General features: G+C 38.3%; 1 protein-coding gene across 2 annotated transcripts in view; it reads right to left on the reverse strand.

Moving 5' to 3' along the window:
* CDK14 (cyclin dependent kinase 14) overlaps nt 1-14,594 on the reverse strand; it is a 308,533-nt gene that overhangs the window by 101,948 nt on the left and 191,991 nt on the right. The gene's annotated exons all lie outside the window — the stretch shown is intronic.

Raw genomic sequence — 14,594 nt, forward strand, 5'->3', positions numbered from 1 at the left:
CACTTGCATCTTCTATTCTTTGTTCAACTCCTGGTGTCTTTGGCACAAAAAAATAATTTAGTTGAGAGAACAGTTATATTTAATTCTTCCACAATTGTTTTTACTTCATGATACGTAAGTGACAGCACTTGCTTTTAGTGAGGCTGGGAGTAACATCTGAAATAGCAGCTCCAAAAATGGGTTTCTGAATGAATTGCAGAATTTGGAAGTTCTCCTGTGGGATCTTCTCTGCTACAAATTTTCATACATTTTCCAGCATCAATGAAAATCCTAGGGCCTGTTTTTAGTATTTGCTTTAAGCTCAGGCCCTGGAATAAAGATTTTGTGAAGTGAACGCATTTCACACCGGTATTGTGCTCATTTTGCATTGTCACAAACATACAAAACCCCTCTGCCAGCCCTGCCCCTACCTGTACTACTGATGTTCTGAATAAAAATCTGTGTAGCTTGTGTCACTGTGACACTGTGTGGTCACTTACTCCAGCACCAAATGAGCATCAAGCTAGTTATTTGTTTGCGTTTATAAATAAATGCTTTAAAAAATTATTAGAGGCAAGACTAGGAAGCTGGAAAACACAAAATATCTTTGAGTCTGCCAGAAATTTGTTTCACACTATTTAAAAATTGGCTTAAAAATTTGAAGTAGAAGTAGTGACTTCTTAAGCAGAGACAACTGCTTATAAGTCTAGGGCCTTAAGTTTTTAAAGCAATTTACAATATTGCCTAATATAAAAATAGTAACACAAAAACACTATACACAATGCTTAATACCTCAGATAGAAGAAAATAACGTCTAAATTGGACTGTTTGCAAGAATGGTAGGAATTGAAAGTGGAATACCAAGATGGCAGAGAAACAAAGACAAAAGCTTCCTTTCAATTAGACAGTATACATTCATGTAGTTATTTGGAGATGCAATTTCACTGATTATATCTGTGAATATTATTTGCAGAATTTTGCTGTCAGTACTTATGAAAGAAGACCCAATCAGCATTTGAATGCTAAAACTGGCCCTTACCCAGATCATCACAACACCAGAACTCACTTCATTATTGCTATAAATGCTACGAGTGCTACTGCTAACAGTGGTATGATTAAACATAAATGGAGTTAGAGACACTGCTGACCCACTATTACGTGATTAAATCAATGTGCTTTTATAACTTTCACCTGTCTTCGTTACAGGCGCAGATGTTGGTGTCAAGCATCCCACAGTCCGAGAGAGGGAGCTCGTGGATTAGAAACAGGGCTCCTTCAGTCTGCTTGTTTAAATTTAGAACTAGGGCCAGCGCTTTTCAGCCCCGTTGCAAGCCAAAGGAATATTCTCTCGCAAAATGCTATGAATATAGTAAAATTAGCCACACTTTCCCCAATACAAATTCGCAATTTTCTCTTATTTTAGGTGAGATAGAGCCAGCTACAGCATTGTACAGATGAATATTAAAATCCTCAAACAATATTGGAAACTTCCAGCGAGTGGTAAGATATTTATCAGACCAATTAAAGATAAAACTTGGAGCTACAGGAATTAAGTATTCTGATTTTCAAAGTAACAGTAGACCCAACAACGGAGGGCTTGATGGGAGAGATCACTTCTGTAATGAATTGTGTGAATCACTGTTTTTCTGTTTTGCCAGTTTTCCAAACCATTCCTTTAATAGCATTTCAGCACATCTGCTGTTGTAGTATTTAAGAGCCAGCTACAAAGGAGTGCTGTGCAATGCAGTACTCAGACTGCCTACTACATTTATACCTTCTGTCAAGGGTAGCAGCAGTTTAGAAACAACCAGGTTTTTTATTATCTAAATGCCCACCAGTTTCAGGTAGGAGCAGCTGGTAATTCAGGCAATGATCCAGACCCTGTATTTCAATGCTCTGTACAAATACCAGAAAGATCACCCTTATTCTGTACACATATTAACATGCACAATGCAGAAATCCACAATATGTGACTATCAATCAACAAAGAAGGAGGAGAAGGCAGCAGGGAAACAACTGTATTTTTAATAAGATGAAACAGTTGCTGCCCACAGGTATGTCACTATGAAGTGATCTGTAGGCAGCACCTTGCACAAGCTGATGCTTCTAAGCAGCAATCCATCCCATTTTGATAAAGAGGGATCAGACATCTTAAAGCAATGAGTTTTGACTCCTGCTATAAACAAAGAAGTGAGAGTTCACATCACAGTGCGGGCTCAGCCTTGGTTTGTGGCTTGCCAAAACAGTTGAGGGACCAACGTGAAGGAGGAAAGCAGAGTCCAGCAATCTTCTGTTTTTACTCTAGAACACCATCTCATAACTGCTAAGAGTTTTTGTCCAGACTCAACCATTGTCAGCACCCTGGCACTACAGGTACATATGGTTACAGGAGGGATCTGCAGCTGCTGTGGAAATGGAAGATAAGAAGAATCAGCTGGCTGGGACATCCACCTAATGCCAAGGACTGTTTCTTTATGGCTGACCTCACAGCTGTGACCATTCTTTCATGGGCAACCACTTCTCATTCCAAGCATGCCACCAAGAGTTCATTCTTTTCTATATTTTAACACTTTTCCTTTCAATTTCACACAGGTTCAAGAAACAAGAAAATAACCACTGCTGTAACATAATTCAAGCCTTTGTTCAAGACTAGTAATAATGTTTTGATTTACTACTGGGAATTGCTTGAAAAAAATAAGACTAACTTGTACGGTGTTTCTGCTCATAATTTACATATCAGCAGGATAAACAATTTATATTCTTTGGTATCCTATTTTTTAATTGAATTACTTACACGCACACACAAAAAACAACCCTAGAATTCTCAAATTTGGAATAAATTTAGTGTTTTCCACAGAACAAGAGGGTTATAGCTTCTGTAATGAAAAGTCCATACCCTCATGGGGTTTTGCTGTTCCACAGTGCATACAATTATAGCATGAAGAAACACCCTGAACTCATTTATTCCCTAACAAACAAGATAAAATGACCTTAATTTGTCATTTGAAATTTGATGTTCAAAATCAAGATTAGATTCTGATCTAATTTGCATGGTGAGAAATCTATTTATATGAAAATAACAAATTTACAGTGCATTAGGGTACTGAGGGCCAAATACTCTCACTGCCAGTTGACACTTTTACAATTTGGCAGCAACAAAAGATGGAAAGTTATGAAAAGAGAACCAACCACCATATACAAGCATAATATAGACAGATTACCCAGGAAATGCAACACAAATACATTAAGGTCAACTGTATTGCTGTTACCTGTTGGTAAAACAAAAAAGTTGTTTGCTTCTAACATCTGATTTTATGAAGACTCATAATTCACCTCATGAGCATGCTCCCTTGTGTCCCAGGGAATTATTATTTTATGGTGAGCATTACACCAATCTATCAACACAATTAGCTGTGATGTCCTGCATTCTGCTTTGAAAGCATTCCCTGTTACATCCACGTAATCAGGTCATTCTGGGTAACTATTTGTCCAGAGAAGTCATCTGACTCTCTTGTGAGATGAGCAGTAGTGCACATCTTTCCCACCAGCTCTTTCCCACATGCCACAATTAGTAAAGAATAAGTATTTTCATTTCTAATACAGCTTTTGAATATATCAAGTTGTGTATTGAAATAGTTCTTTCAATTCTTTGCTAAATATGATGATACTCAAGAAAGACAATGGTCTGGATTTCAGTAAGACAAAGAATGTGCAGCTAGTGGATTATTCAGGGTTTTCTAGCAACAGAGCAGACTGAAAAACAAGATCAGCATGCAAATGAGATGCCTTTCCTTAAAAAAAAAAAAAAAAAAAAAGGAAATTAGGCTAAGCAATTTGCTGAATTTTCAAATCTTTTCTTATTAGGTCAACTTGGTGAACAAACAAAGTTTAGTAAAAAACAAATATCAGGACTGTGAATCATATTTCTTCTTTAACTGAAAGACTTTTGTTTTGTTGAAAAGGACCTGAGAATTCAAATGAGAACTCGTTACAAACAGTTTCTAAAAGTGTTATTTTAATTTTTTTTTTTCTTCCAAAGGTCATTAAGATAGTCTTCCTGTTCATTCACTGAGTAAATCTTACTGCATTTAGTGTGAGCCCCAGGCTGTCAGACACCATGGGAGAGTAGATCTGTCTGAGGAAATGAACTTATTAAGGGAGTAAGAGAATAAGCATTGCAGAGCCATTTCCAAATCATCAATCTCTTTCTTTTTAGTGAGATATGGAGGCCTCAGGTATTCTGTTTTTCAACAAAAATCTGCTACATTCATCCAAACTATACATTTATAGTGAAACTTCCAACTTAGTCAAAAGCCCAGGCGTCCTTTCCATTTTAATTGGACCATGGTAAGTTAGTTGTTTAGATCTGGCTCTTGAGAATCAGTGCAAATTCCAGAGCTTCTCTACAGCTGCTCCACCACACATAGAGCTGAAAGGGGAATCTTGCATCTCAGAAAAGATAAACTCACATGATCTCTCTTTCCTGGTGATAAGCCTTTGCCCAGCTGATTCAGCTTCTTCAGCGCTGCATTCCCCTCATGAGAGTTTGTGTTAGGTACACCTTATCCATATCTTCTACCATCAGCAAAGTACTTCAGTACCACCCGGTAACGTCAGTGAGCACAAAGTGCAGTAGTGAGGACTGAATGAGGAACTTTATCCTTCAGCTTTGCATTTTGCTAACGGGTTAAGTGAAATTCAGCAACTATTTGTGTATTATGCATGCTGACTCAGTCTGCTGACTGACAACTACAGCTATGCTTCCTTCTACTCTCTGCTGGGCACAACAGATGACAGCTGAGTGTCAAGTTTAATATCCAGAAGACAGAGACAGAAATGGAATTGTCTTAGTAGCGGCCTTTTCTTCACTTTGGGAGCTTAGCTGTTCAGTTTCCTTAAGGGACAATAAATCTCTCAGTTTGCGTAATGCACTTACGTTATGTTAGGGGATGAATATATTTTAACTCAGGGAAGGCACTGTATATTCCAGGAATCCAGCTAGAACAATAAAGTGACCCATATTTGCTCTACAGAAAAAGCCTGTCAGCCAGGATTACAATAATATATTTATTTGGATTCACTAGAAACAAAAAAGGATCTTTCTCTCAAGAACCACTGTCATCAAGATTTAAAATTCTTAAGTCTTTCTTCATTAAATGTATCACAAAAATTACATACAATCCCAAATCTGGAATATCATGTTAGTTCAAAGTTAAAGCAACTGAAGTAAGACTATGCAACAAAGGCACAGTCTTCTCCTGTGTGTGAAACAGTTCTTTGGAACTTGAAAACTATATTTTTGAACGAGTGATTTTTCATACTTATCAATCTTGCTGTATTTTTTCAGATAATTGTCATCAAATCAACCTTCAGTTTTTCCCATACAGGTAAGAAAGAAAATACCAGCCAAACATATTAAACATACAGAAAATGAGGTAATGTATCCAGTATGATTCCTCTTCAGAATGAAATTGTTAGTAAGCAACATCCCATAAATCTCTTCTGAAAAAATCAGACTTTCAAATTCATATTTACTTGTATAGAACAGGTTGTATTTTTTGCTTCCTTATGTCTCTTTAAAGCTACCAAAATCATAAAAGATCTTTAAGTGATGATATCTGGTAAAAGGAAGAAAAAAACTTAACATCCACAAGTTCATAAGTAATACATTGCAGAATAAATTTAATGTGATCTGCATTCATTCAGGACATTAAGTCAGAATTCAGAATTTAAGAGAAAAAAAAAAGCTGCTTAGAAATCAAGCTAACTGAAGTATTTATTTAGCAAGTTATTTTGTGAATATTTTGTCTTAACAGAACAAAACATAAATATGAAATTACTTCAAGAGCTCTAAGAAACACCTGCTAAACAATGACTATAGCAACAAAAATAGAAAGCACAACTCACCAAACTAATAAGCCTGTTTCTCCTGTACAATGAAGTGATGCTGTTTTATGAGAAACAAAAGTTATTGAGGCTTATTCTATAAGGTGAAAAAAGAACAGAACCATGTGCACCTATGGTAAGATGCCAACTCCTTCAGGCATTAAGTGGAATATTATCGTTACATTATAAGGAATTAATAACAACAGCTGCTTTGAGCACAAGGAGTGATTTACGATCAAGCTGGCTTCAAAAACATTTATGTAATGCTCTAGTATGGATGAGGGAAACAAAACATAAAATTAATATCAATACCCCCACAAAATCTTAACAAAATACATCAATTAAAAATATCAAGTTCAACAAATGTATGTGGTTTTAGCTCCATCATAGACCAGGAACGAGGTACTTGAAACAGTAAAAGACCGAACTGCTATTGAGAGGTTTTTTCCTGCTGAAGCAAAATACAACAAAGTCTTAAAAGGAATCACAGAATCATAGAATAGTTTGATTTGGAAGGGACCTGGAAGATCATCTATTTCCAGACCCTATCATGGGCATGGCTGCCCCCCACCAGCCAAGGCTGCCCAGGGTCCATCCTACCCAATCCTGAGTGCCTCCAGGGATGGGGCACCCACTGCTCTCTGGGTAGCAGTGCAAGTGGCTCAAAACCCTCTGAGGAAAATTTTCCCCCCAATATCTAATCTAAATCCCCCTTTTTGTTTAAAGACATTCCATCTTGTCCTATCACTATCTACCTGTGTGAAAAAAGTTGATTCAATTCCTGTTTATCAGACCCCTTTAAGTATTGGAAGGCCATTATAAGGAGCCTTCTCTTCTGCAAACTGAAGAAGTCCAGCCCTCTGATCATCCTCTTGGCCCTCCTCTGCACCCTTTATGAAAGCTCCACTACTTTCTTGCACTGGGGCCCCCAGGCCTGGATGCGGTACTCCAGATGAGGACTCACAAGGTCAGAGCAAAGTGGGAGAACTCCCTCCTTCTCCATGCTGACCACCCCTCTGTTGACGAAGCCCAGGATACCACTGGCCTGAGCTGCAAGCACATACTGCTGGCGCATGTAAAGTTCTTCACCTATCAGGAAACACAAAATCTTTCTCATTAGGGCTACTCTCAAAAGAGTTCTTCTCCAGTTCTGTATATACATCTGAGAAACCAAGTGAATATGTGTTTTTTCCAACTTTACTTGCTGCATTTAAAAGATACTTAAGTAGTTTCATGCATCAAAAATTTAAATTTACCCCAACACTGCTTCTGCCCTTTTTCAGCAAAATAAACAAACTCAAAGTTCTCTTCACTTCTGCCGTAACCAAAGCTATCTTTCTGAGGGACACTGCCAGAGGCATCTTAGCCACCTGATGGGAGAAGAGGACCAGAGACTTCCCAGCCCTGTTCCTCTGCCCCACAGAGCTGGGCTGTGCCTGCTACCCCGTATCAGGGGCAGGGCAGGCACTGAGGCAGAGCAAGCTCTCTGCAGATGAGCAGCACAGGATGAAATGCAATCCTCACCCATTTAAAAATGCACTGCACAGCATTCAGCCAGGGGACAGTTTAGTTTGTTCCAAAAAGGATCTGCTAAATAAATATTTTACTTTGAACCACAGAAAGAGTTTTGTCAATGAGATGACTGTTAGAAAATAATTCTGTCCATAATCCAATCTAAATTGGAGAGGATCAAAGCCAGAATCATTTCCTCTAAATTTCACAGCGAGACAAAAAAGCCAGTGTGAAACAGCTTGTACTGGGCTAGAGCATTCCCTTCCTAAAGCTAATCAGCACATCTCATTACAACACTCTGCCTTCATTAAGGTTCATATAGTGGAAGAAACAGGTTTTAGACACAGTGATTCTTAATAAAACATTCCCGTGAATGAGACAAACACAAAAACATTAAGAAAACAAGATCTGAAAAACTTATTGACAAAACAAATGGGTCTATGTTGTAGAGAGAATCTGAAATTAGCAGCAGGAGGTGGGAAAAAGGCCAACTCCTGCCAGAGACTGCACTTTCCTTCAAACCAGTGAAAACATGCAACAATTTAATTTGAAACTACAGCATATAAGAAAAGGAGACACTGTTTAGCTAAGAAGTGAAAAGCGGGCTCCTTTGTGAGGGCTCTCCCAGGCCCAAATGGGCTGAGGGAGCAGAGCTGGGGTCCTGTCCTTCCAGTTTTCCCAGCCACCAGTCTGAGAAATCCTCCTCAGCCAGGAAAACAATCAAACCATCAGAATAAAAAGTCTTTGAATGTAAATGGTGTCTGTTTTGCAGAAGCTGTAAAGCAGCTCAATAGGATGAGACTAAAACACTGCAAGACAATTTGAAAACTTTTGAATACCTTGAAGCTGTGGAGTGAGAAAGGCCTGGGAAGAAAACTCATGCATAAGACTACAGCTCGCCTCAAAAGGCTCTTCTATTGTTCCAAGGAGAGAAGTTTGCTTTTCTATCAACACCACTTGTGAGCAATCCAACAACATAGATGGAAAATCTTCACAGAGGAAGACCTTGGTGTTAATATATGCAAAGAAGCACCTGCTTCTGATAGCTATCTTCCTTACCATTTGGGAGTAGAATTGTTTCCTTCACCACAAAGCAGAAGGAACACTGTAGTTGTCAGAAGAACCCCGAACAGTTCATGAGCCATGCTTGTTTATGTATCTTTCAAAATCTGCTCTGATTTACTGTGTACAGAAAGGTATAGACTCTGCAGGCAAGACTTCCTGTCATGTTTGTGTTGTAAAGCCTTCGGAATAGCCAATCCAAAGACAATCCTTCCCTAAATGTGCTCTTTAAAGATTTATTTCAAGATTTTTAGTGACTTTTTTCTTTAAGGTACAAAGAAAAAAAAATCCAAAAGCCTGTGGGAGGCTGTTATGAAATGTACTTCCACATGCCCTGCTGTGCTGCCTCAGCAGCTGGTTCATTTGAATTCCAGGTATGCACTACTGAGGTTTGTGTTGCTGCTGTAGGGTTTTTTTTGAAACACTGGCTTATCAGAGGAGCAATGGCGCTTTTGCAACACAGCCCCTTTTTGAAGATGATGAAGCTGGCTCAGTTCACACACACACACCTTCCTAGCAATGTCACAGTGCCCAATCTCACCAGCACGAGTAAAGATGAATCATTTTGTTAGGATGCCTTGAGTGCTTAGAGCCAGAGAGCTTATTTAAATAAATAGCAGTCCAAACGTATGCAAATTCCTACGAATCATCATAAAATTAGGAAGAAAACATTTAAAATAAAATCATATGTCTTCAGTGTTATAATAAATCAACATGAGTAGGATCAGACCTATTCCTGACCAGAATCACCACCACACCACAAACTGACCTTGTTTAGTTTTAATAGAAACTAATCTACAATTTCCCAGAGCAAAATATCCCACTCTGAGCAGCAAAGCACTGTGTTTCTTGGATACTGGAAACCCTTCCTCCCTGGCCTGGTGCCCAGTCACAGCACATCTGAGGAACGAGTGCATCTCATTGTGACACTGCATCGGGACCTGTCATTCCTCATGCAAAAGCAACAACATACACACGGCACAACGGAAGCTCATTACACAACAGAAATACGTTTGCAGTGCAAAGGAAAGCTGTAGTACCGAGTGAGATAGAATATCGTATCTGGGCTAACAACTGCTGAGCTCATAGTCTGGAAAAAAATGGTGATATAGAGAAAAAATTTTTTCCCACCTAAAAGTCCTGGGAAGATAACCTACAGCAAGACTTACATATTAAGCCTGGTGTCAGCACCACATAACTTGACAGTAGAATCAGATCAGACCATCCAGAGGTTCATCGAGCCCTTATTTTGCCAGTGAAAGTCTTGATCTTGCAATAATCTCAATTCTGAATAGATTCATGCAGCCACATGGAGTCAAGTGAAGCAGTGGGTATTCTGTCAAGGCTTTTTTAAGCAGCGATTTGTTCAATCTGCAGCAAATGAAGGCAGCTAGTCATGCTGCCATTTGAAGAACATGTGGGTCCAGGTGTTACAGTATTTCTGAAACAGTGAGTGCATTAATAATGAGCTCCAATTGTGTTGGGTATATGCGGTGGATCTAAGTGCACTTTTCCTGGCTAAGCATCCTGCTGATTCCCTGCACTGAACCGTATCAGAATTCTCAATTCAAATTGCTTTAAAAAATGTCTAACCTTATCACTTAAAAATCACCTCAAGTGATTCAGTTTCAAGTGTGCCTCCTACAACAAACCGCAGCACGATGCTTAGTATGCCCAGAACTCCTTCCAAATAGCAATATTTAGTGCTAAAAAAAACAACCAAGTCTTATACTTCTACCTTTCTGATTCATAGGAATAGAACAGAAAAGAAGAACAAAAATTAACAGAAGCATCCAAGTAGTATTGAAAATTCTAAACAAGGGAGAAAATATCACCCTATCTTGATGAACATAGTCTAGCCAGAAAAGCAGCTGGGGTATTTTAAGTGGGGTTGGGGCAGAACACCACTGCTGTCCTTTAATACTCGAAGCCATAGGTTAGCCACATTTTGCAGCCTGCTGCTCCAGGAAAAGCCATGTGTGTGTTCCTCCCTTGGAACAGAAAGCTGGAATCTGGGGAGGTCAAAAGCAAACCTATCCCCCAGGCTGGCAGACTGCCTCAGCTGTCAATAGAGAGAAGTAGAATCCATAGTATCACCAAACGCTTTGTGGCTGAAATTAAGGTGATTTTAGCTAATCATACATATGTTCGCCATTAAGTAGCAATGTATCTGTTGTTATATCATGCTGTCATTTCATTTTAGAAAATATCTGTATGCTATATAATTCTGAAATGTCAATTTGACTACACTTTATGAAGAATTTAAGTTGGGGGAAGGGTAAAGATAGGAAGTGATTTTTGTAACAATGCCAAATTTTGAGACTCAAATTTCCTGAAAATTCAAAACCGTGAGACTTATTGATTATTTAGCAGCTGTTGCTTTAACAATCAGTTTGCAGGTGGCCTAGGACTTCTCATTTTGCTCATTTAAATGAAGGTGGAAGCAGGTGTCCCTCAACTGGAAGAGGCAGCTGCACTCCCGGTTTCAGCGAACCTATTTGTTTCCTGTGACATTCATTCACTCAGTAACTTCCCTCTCAACTTCTGAGAGTTCAAAAACATCAGGCAAAAAGGATTAGGGTGTGGTCACCTACCGTCTCCCCTTGAACGGGCTTCAAACTATGTGCAAGCCATCTACATTGGCAACCTTTGCTCTTTGCAGACTCTGTTGGGCAGAAGGGAACCCTTTCTCTGGAGCTGCTGACATGCAGCCATTCCTCTCTGCTCACAGGGAAGGAGGTTGTAAAAGGGAGGGCTGGGGGGACTTGTAGAACACACTGCCTACAGCTCCAAAAGGAATCTGGGAGGTTGTACTGAAACAGCTGGTGACAAAGTGTGAATGAATAAAGGCAAATCCCTAAAAGATCGGAGCTGCTTAACACCTGCATACCACACTGCACTCTTTTTCAGAAAAAAATCCACAACACTGACAAGAGAAAAGGCTGAAAAATGATTGTGAGTCAAGTAGAGGAACACTAAACGTGAGCAATGCTACTATTACAAGGAAAAAACACTTCATAGGTAAGTTTTAAAGACAACACTGCATTAACCGAAATGAAGGCATTACAGCAGTGAAATAAAGGTAACTACACAATAGAGAGAAAAATCAACCTCTCAACAGCATTCGTGCAGTTGATCTCTTGGATTATGTAAGGAATGCAGAGTAGCAGCAGGATTTTACCATTAGGGAGTTGAAAGACTGCAAAAGCATCAAAAAAGTGGAAATATTGGCAAGGAAAAGCTAATGTGAGACAAAAGTAGTAGGAAGCTGTGCTAAATGCTAGTGGTAAATGAAGCTCAAAGAAGTGATGACTCTAGCAGGAAACAGACATTTCACCGTTATGAATTTTCAGCTACGTTCATTGGTCAGATCAGTATTCTTTATATGATTATGTAGTCTATGGATTTCGTGGAAAAACAACACAAGACAAACAAAAGAGGATTTACCCCGGCTACAGTTACTACCCTGCTTGGAACTGCTGAGCAGCAGATAAAGCGCTATGATAAAGTGAGGTCAGCAGTACATCTCTACTCATCCCTTTCCATGAGAAAGGAGTGACACCACTGCACTGTAACCAATTGGTTCAGCAGCACAGCAGTGTTATTCACCAAATATTTTAGTCATCAGACCAAAACAGATTGGGCCAAAATGCCTAGGATCAAACTACTGAGGTCTCTTTTGAAGTAACTAGGGCAACTTGCTGTATGTATGCATGCCAAGATGAGAAATTAAGGATAGCTAAAAGATTGACAAAATCTTTGGCTGCATTCCCACTGATTTCACTGACACGTTAGTTCAGTGATATAAAATTTATGAAGCTTTCATTTCTCTTACGAGGAGCACAGTTACCAGCTGCTGCACAACAATTACCTTCTGGATATAGGGGTGGGGGATACACACAACAAATATAATATGTTCAATAATGAACATGAGATACAATACAATTAATTTATTCTTGTATAAAGCTCTTCTCGTTTCCTTTGATAAAATTATCTATTTATCTATCCCTACGTTTCTTCCTGAATCTTTCTTGAACAAAAATAACCTACTGGAAAACAGCATTACTTATGATTATGATACCAGAAAAAGTTAAAGCACAACATCTGTTATAAAGTTTCTCTTGGAACTATTTGACTATCTTCAGCCACATAGAAAATGCACTGTATGAGAGAAAGAGATGATGAACAATAGCTTTCCTATCAGTAAACACAACCTTTTCATAATCAAGAACAGAAAGCACTGCTAGGAAAATGTGTGAGAAAGGATGGACATGACTCCATATTACCAGCTGAACTACTTAAAACTTGTCTAAAGCAAGCCTGCTGATTTATATTCCTGATAATGGCAATCCTCAGAAAAGCAACTGACACTCAAAATACTTTCAGAACAAGACCTGACTCAATGACCTCTCAGATCTTGTGGAACCATACACAGATCTTCTGCAAAAGTGGCTGAAAAGATGGAAAGATTAAGAAGCTGAGGGGCTGTGGATTAAAATTCCCTAGCTCAATGTAACAGAAGACAACAGAAACTTTTACCATTATCATTTTATTGTTATTATCATTTTAGTGGTCTTAATGCTGTCAACTAAGTACGGACAAAGCTATTCTTGTGCTGGCATATTCATACTGTCAGCAAATTCCTTAATTTCTCCTCCAGATGTAATTATTATGAACCATCATATTTATGTGAGCACCTTACTGCCATTTTTTGTTAAGAATTTGCATTGTGCTTCTCTGCTCCATCAGTAAAAAGGTTTTGCAGTTCACACCACAGATGTTTGGATCATGTTGTGTCCAGAAAAAATTCTTTGAGTAGTTCTCATTATTTCCTCATTATACAGTGTATATTAATAGTTCTCTCTGATGTCCTCAGAAACAGACCTCAACTGCCAGAAATACAGCAATGCAGTGATACATATATATATGCACTCTAAAGACAAATGGCGAAAATTAGGCATTTTTCTTTATATAACTGACAACTACAGAATCCATTTTTGCTATTGTCTGTGAGTTATTTTAATTAGAGAACTCAGAATACTGTGAAGGAAGTGCCAAAGCAACAAGAGTGAAACATAATATTTTATTATCTGGAGATATTTATTTCACACTGAAACACCTGAAAATACCTACTGCATTAAAGAACCTAGTCAGGCAATTCTGCTCTCAACTCTTGTATGAAAGTTCTTGTTCTCAACATCTTCTTATGAAGCAGAATAAATTCCTTTATTTATTTCTGGTAGATGTTTTTCTTTCTTTTTCCCACTTATTAATACTGCCTTTGTGCAGTACTTCTCAGGGAGCTTCAAACTAATGCAACTTATTCTCCAATGGTTACTCTTCTAATAAAAAAACAACAACAATAAAAAGGAAAAAAAAAGAATAAAAAAATCAGATACATTCTGAATTTCTGGTCTCTGCGCAAACCAGATGAGCAATGACAACAACAGTGGACATACAGGAATTACTTGATGGTACTTTAATATATATATTAAAAAATCAGATGCGATTATGTAGATTTTTTTTGTGTAGGTTAAATTAATGCCCAAGTTATTCAACCATAGCCACTTAACAAACTAGGAAAGCAGCTGATAGAGACTAGGTAGACTAATGATAGCTCTTGAAAATCTGAAATCACTATAAATTAGTAAGCTTATCTGAAGATTCACATTTAGTTTAGAGAAAGGTGTTAATCAGCAGCTTGTATAAATGTCAGTGCTAGCTGACTACAATCTTATGGCATGTGTTCAACACCTTGATAAATTAAGATATAATCCAGGGTACTGATTCAGGAAACACTTAAATAGGTATTAAAGTCCACTGTTATTCAAATTAGCCCTATAGCTATTTTGCAGTATTGCTAAGTGTACTTCTTATGTACACGTATACCTCCTGTAACTGTACTGGAAGGGGATGTTTCCCTGAAATAATATCTACACAATGATCCAGGCCTTAGGAAGGCAAGAAAATAAGTCTTGAAGTCTTTTAGGAAACATGTGAAACAGGTAGGATGCAGTCATATTCTCATAACCGCTTTCTAAAAAGATCATCTCAAATTGCCTCTCAAAGATTTTTAGACATTTTCAGTAGTACGGATGTTTGACCTTGAACTATAGATTATATGCAACAATTTTGGCTATCAAGATGCTTTTCAG

Source organism: Cyrtonyx montezumae, unplaced genomic scaffold, assembly GCF_038088225.1.
Source record: "Cyrtonyx montezumae isolate F1298 unplaced genomic scaffold, pur_monq_1.0 scaffold_14, whole genome shotgun sequence".
NCBI lineage: Eukaryota > Metazoa > Chordata > Aves > Galliformes > Odontophoridae > Cyrtonyx > Cyrtonyx montezumae.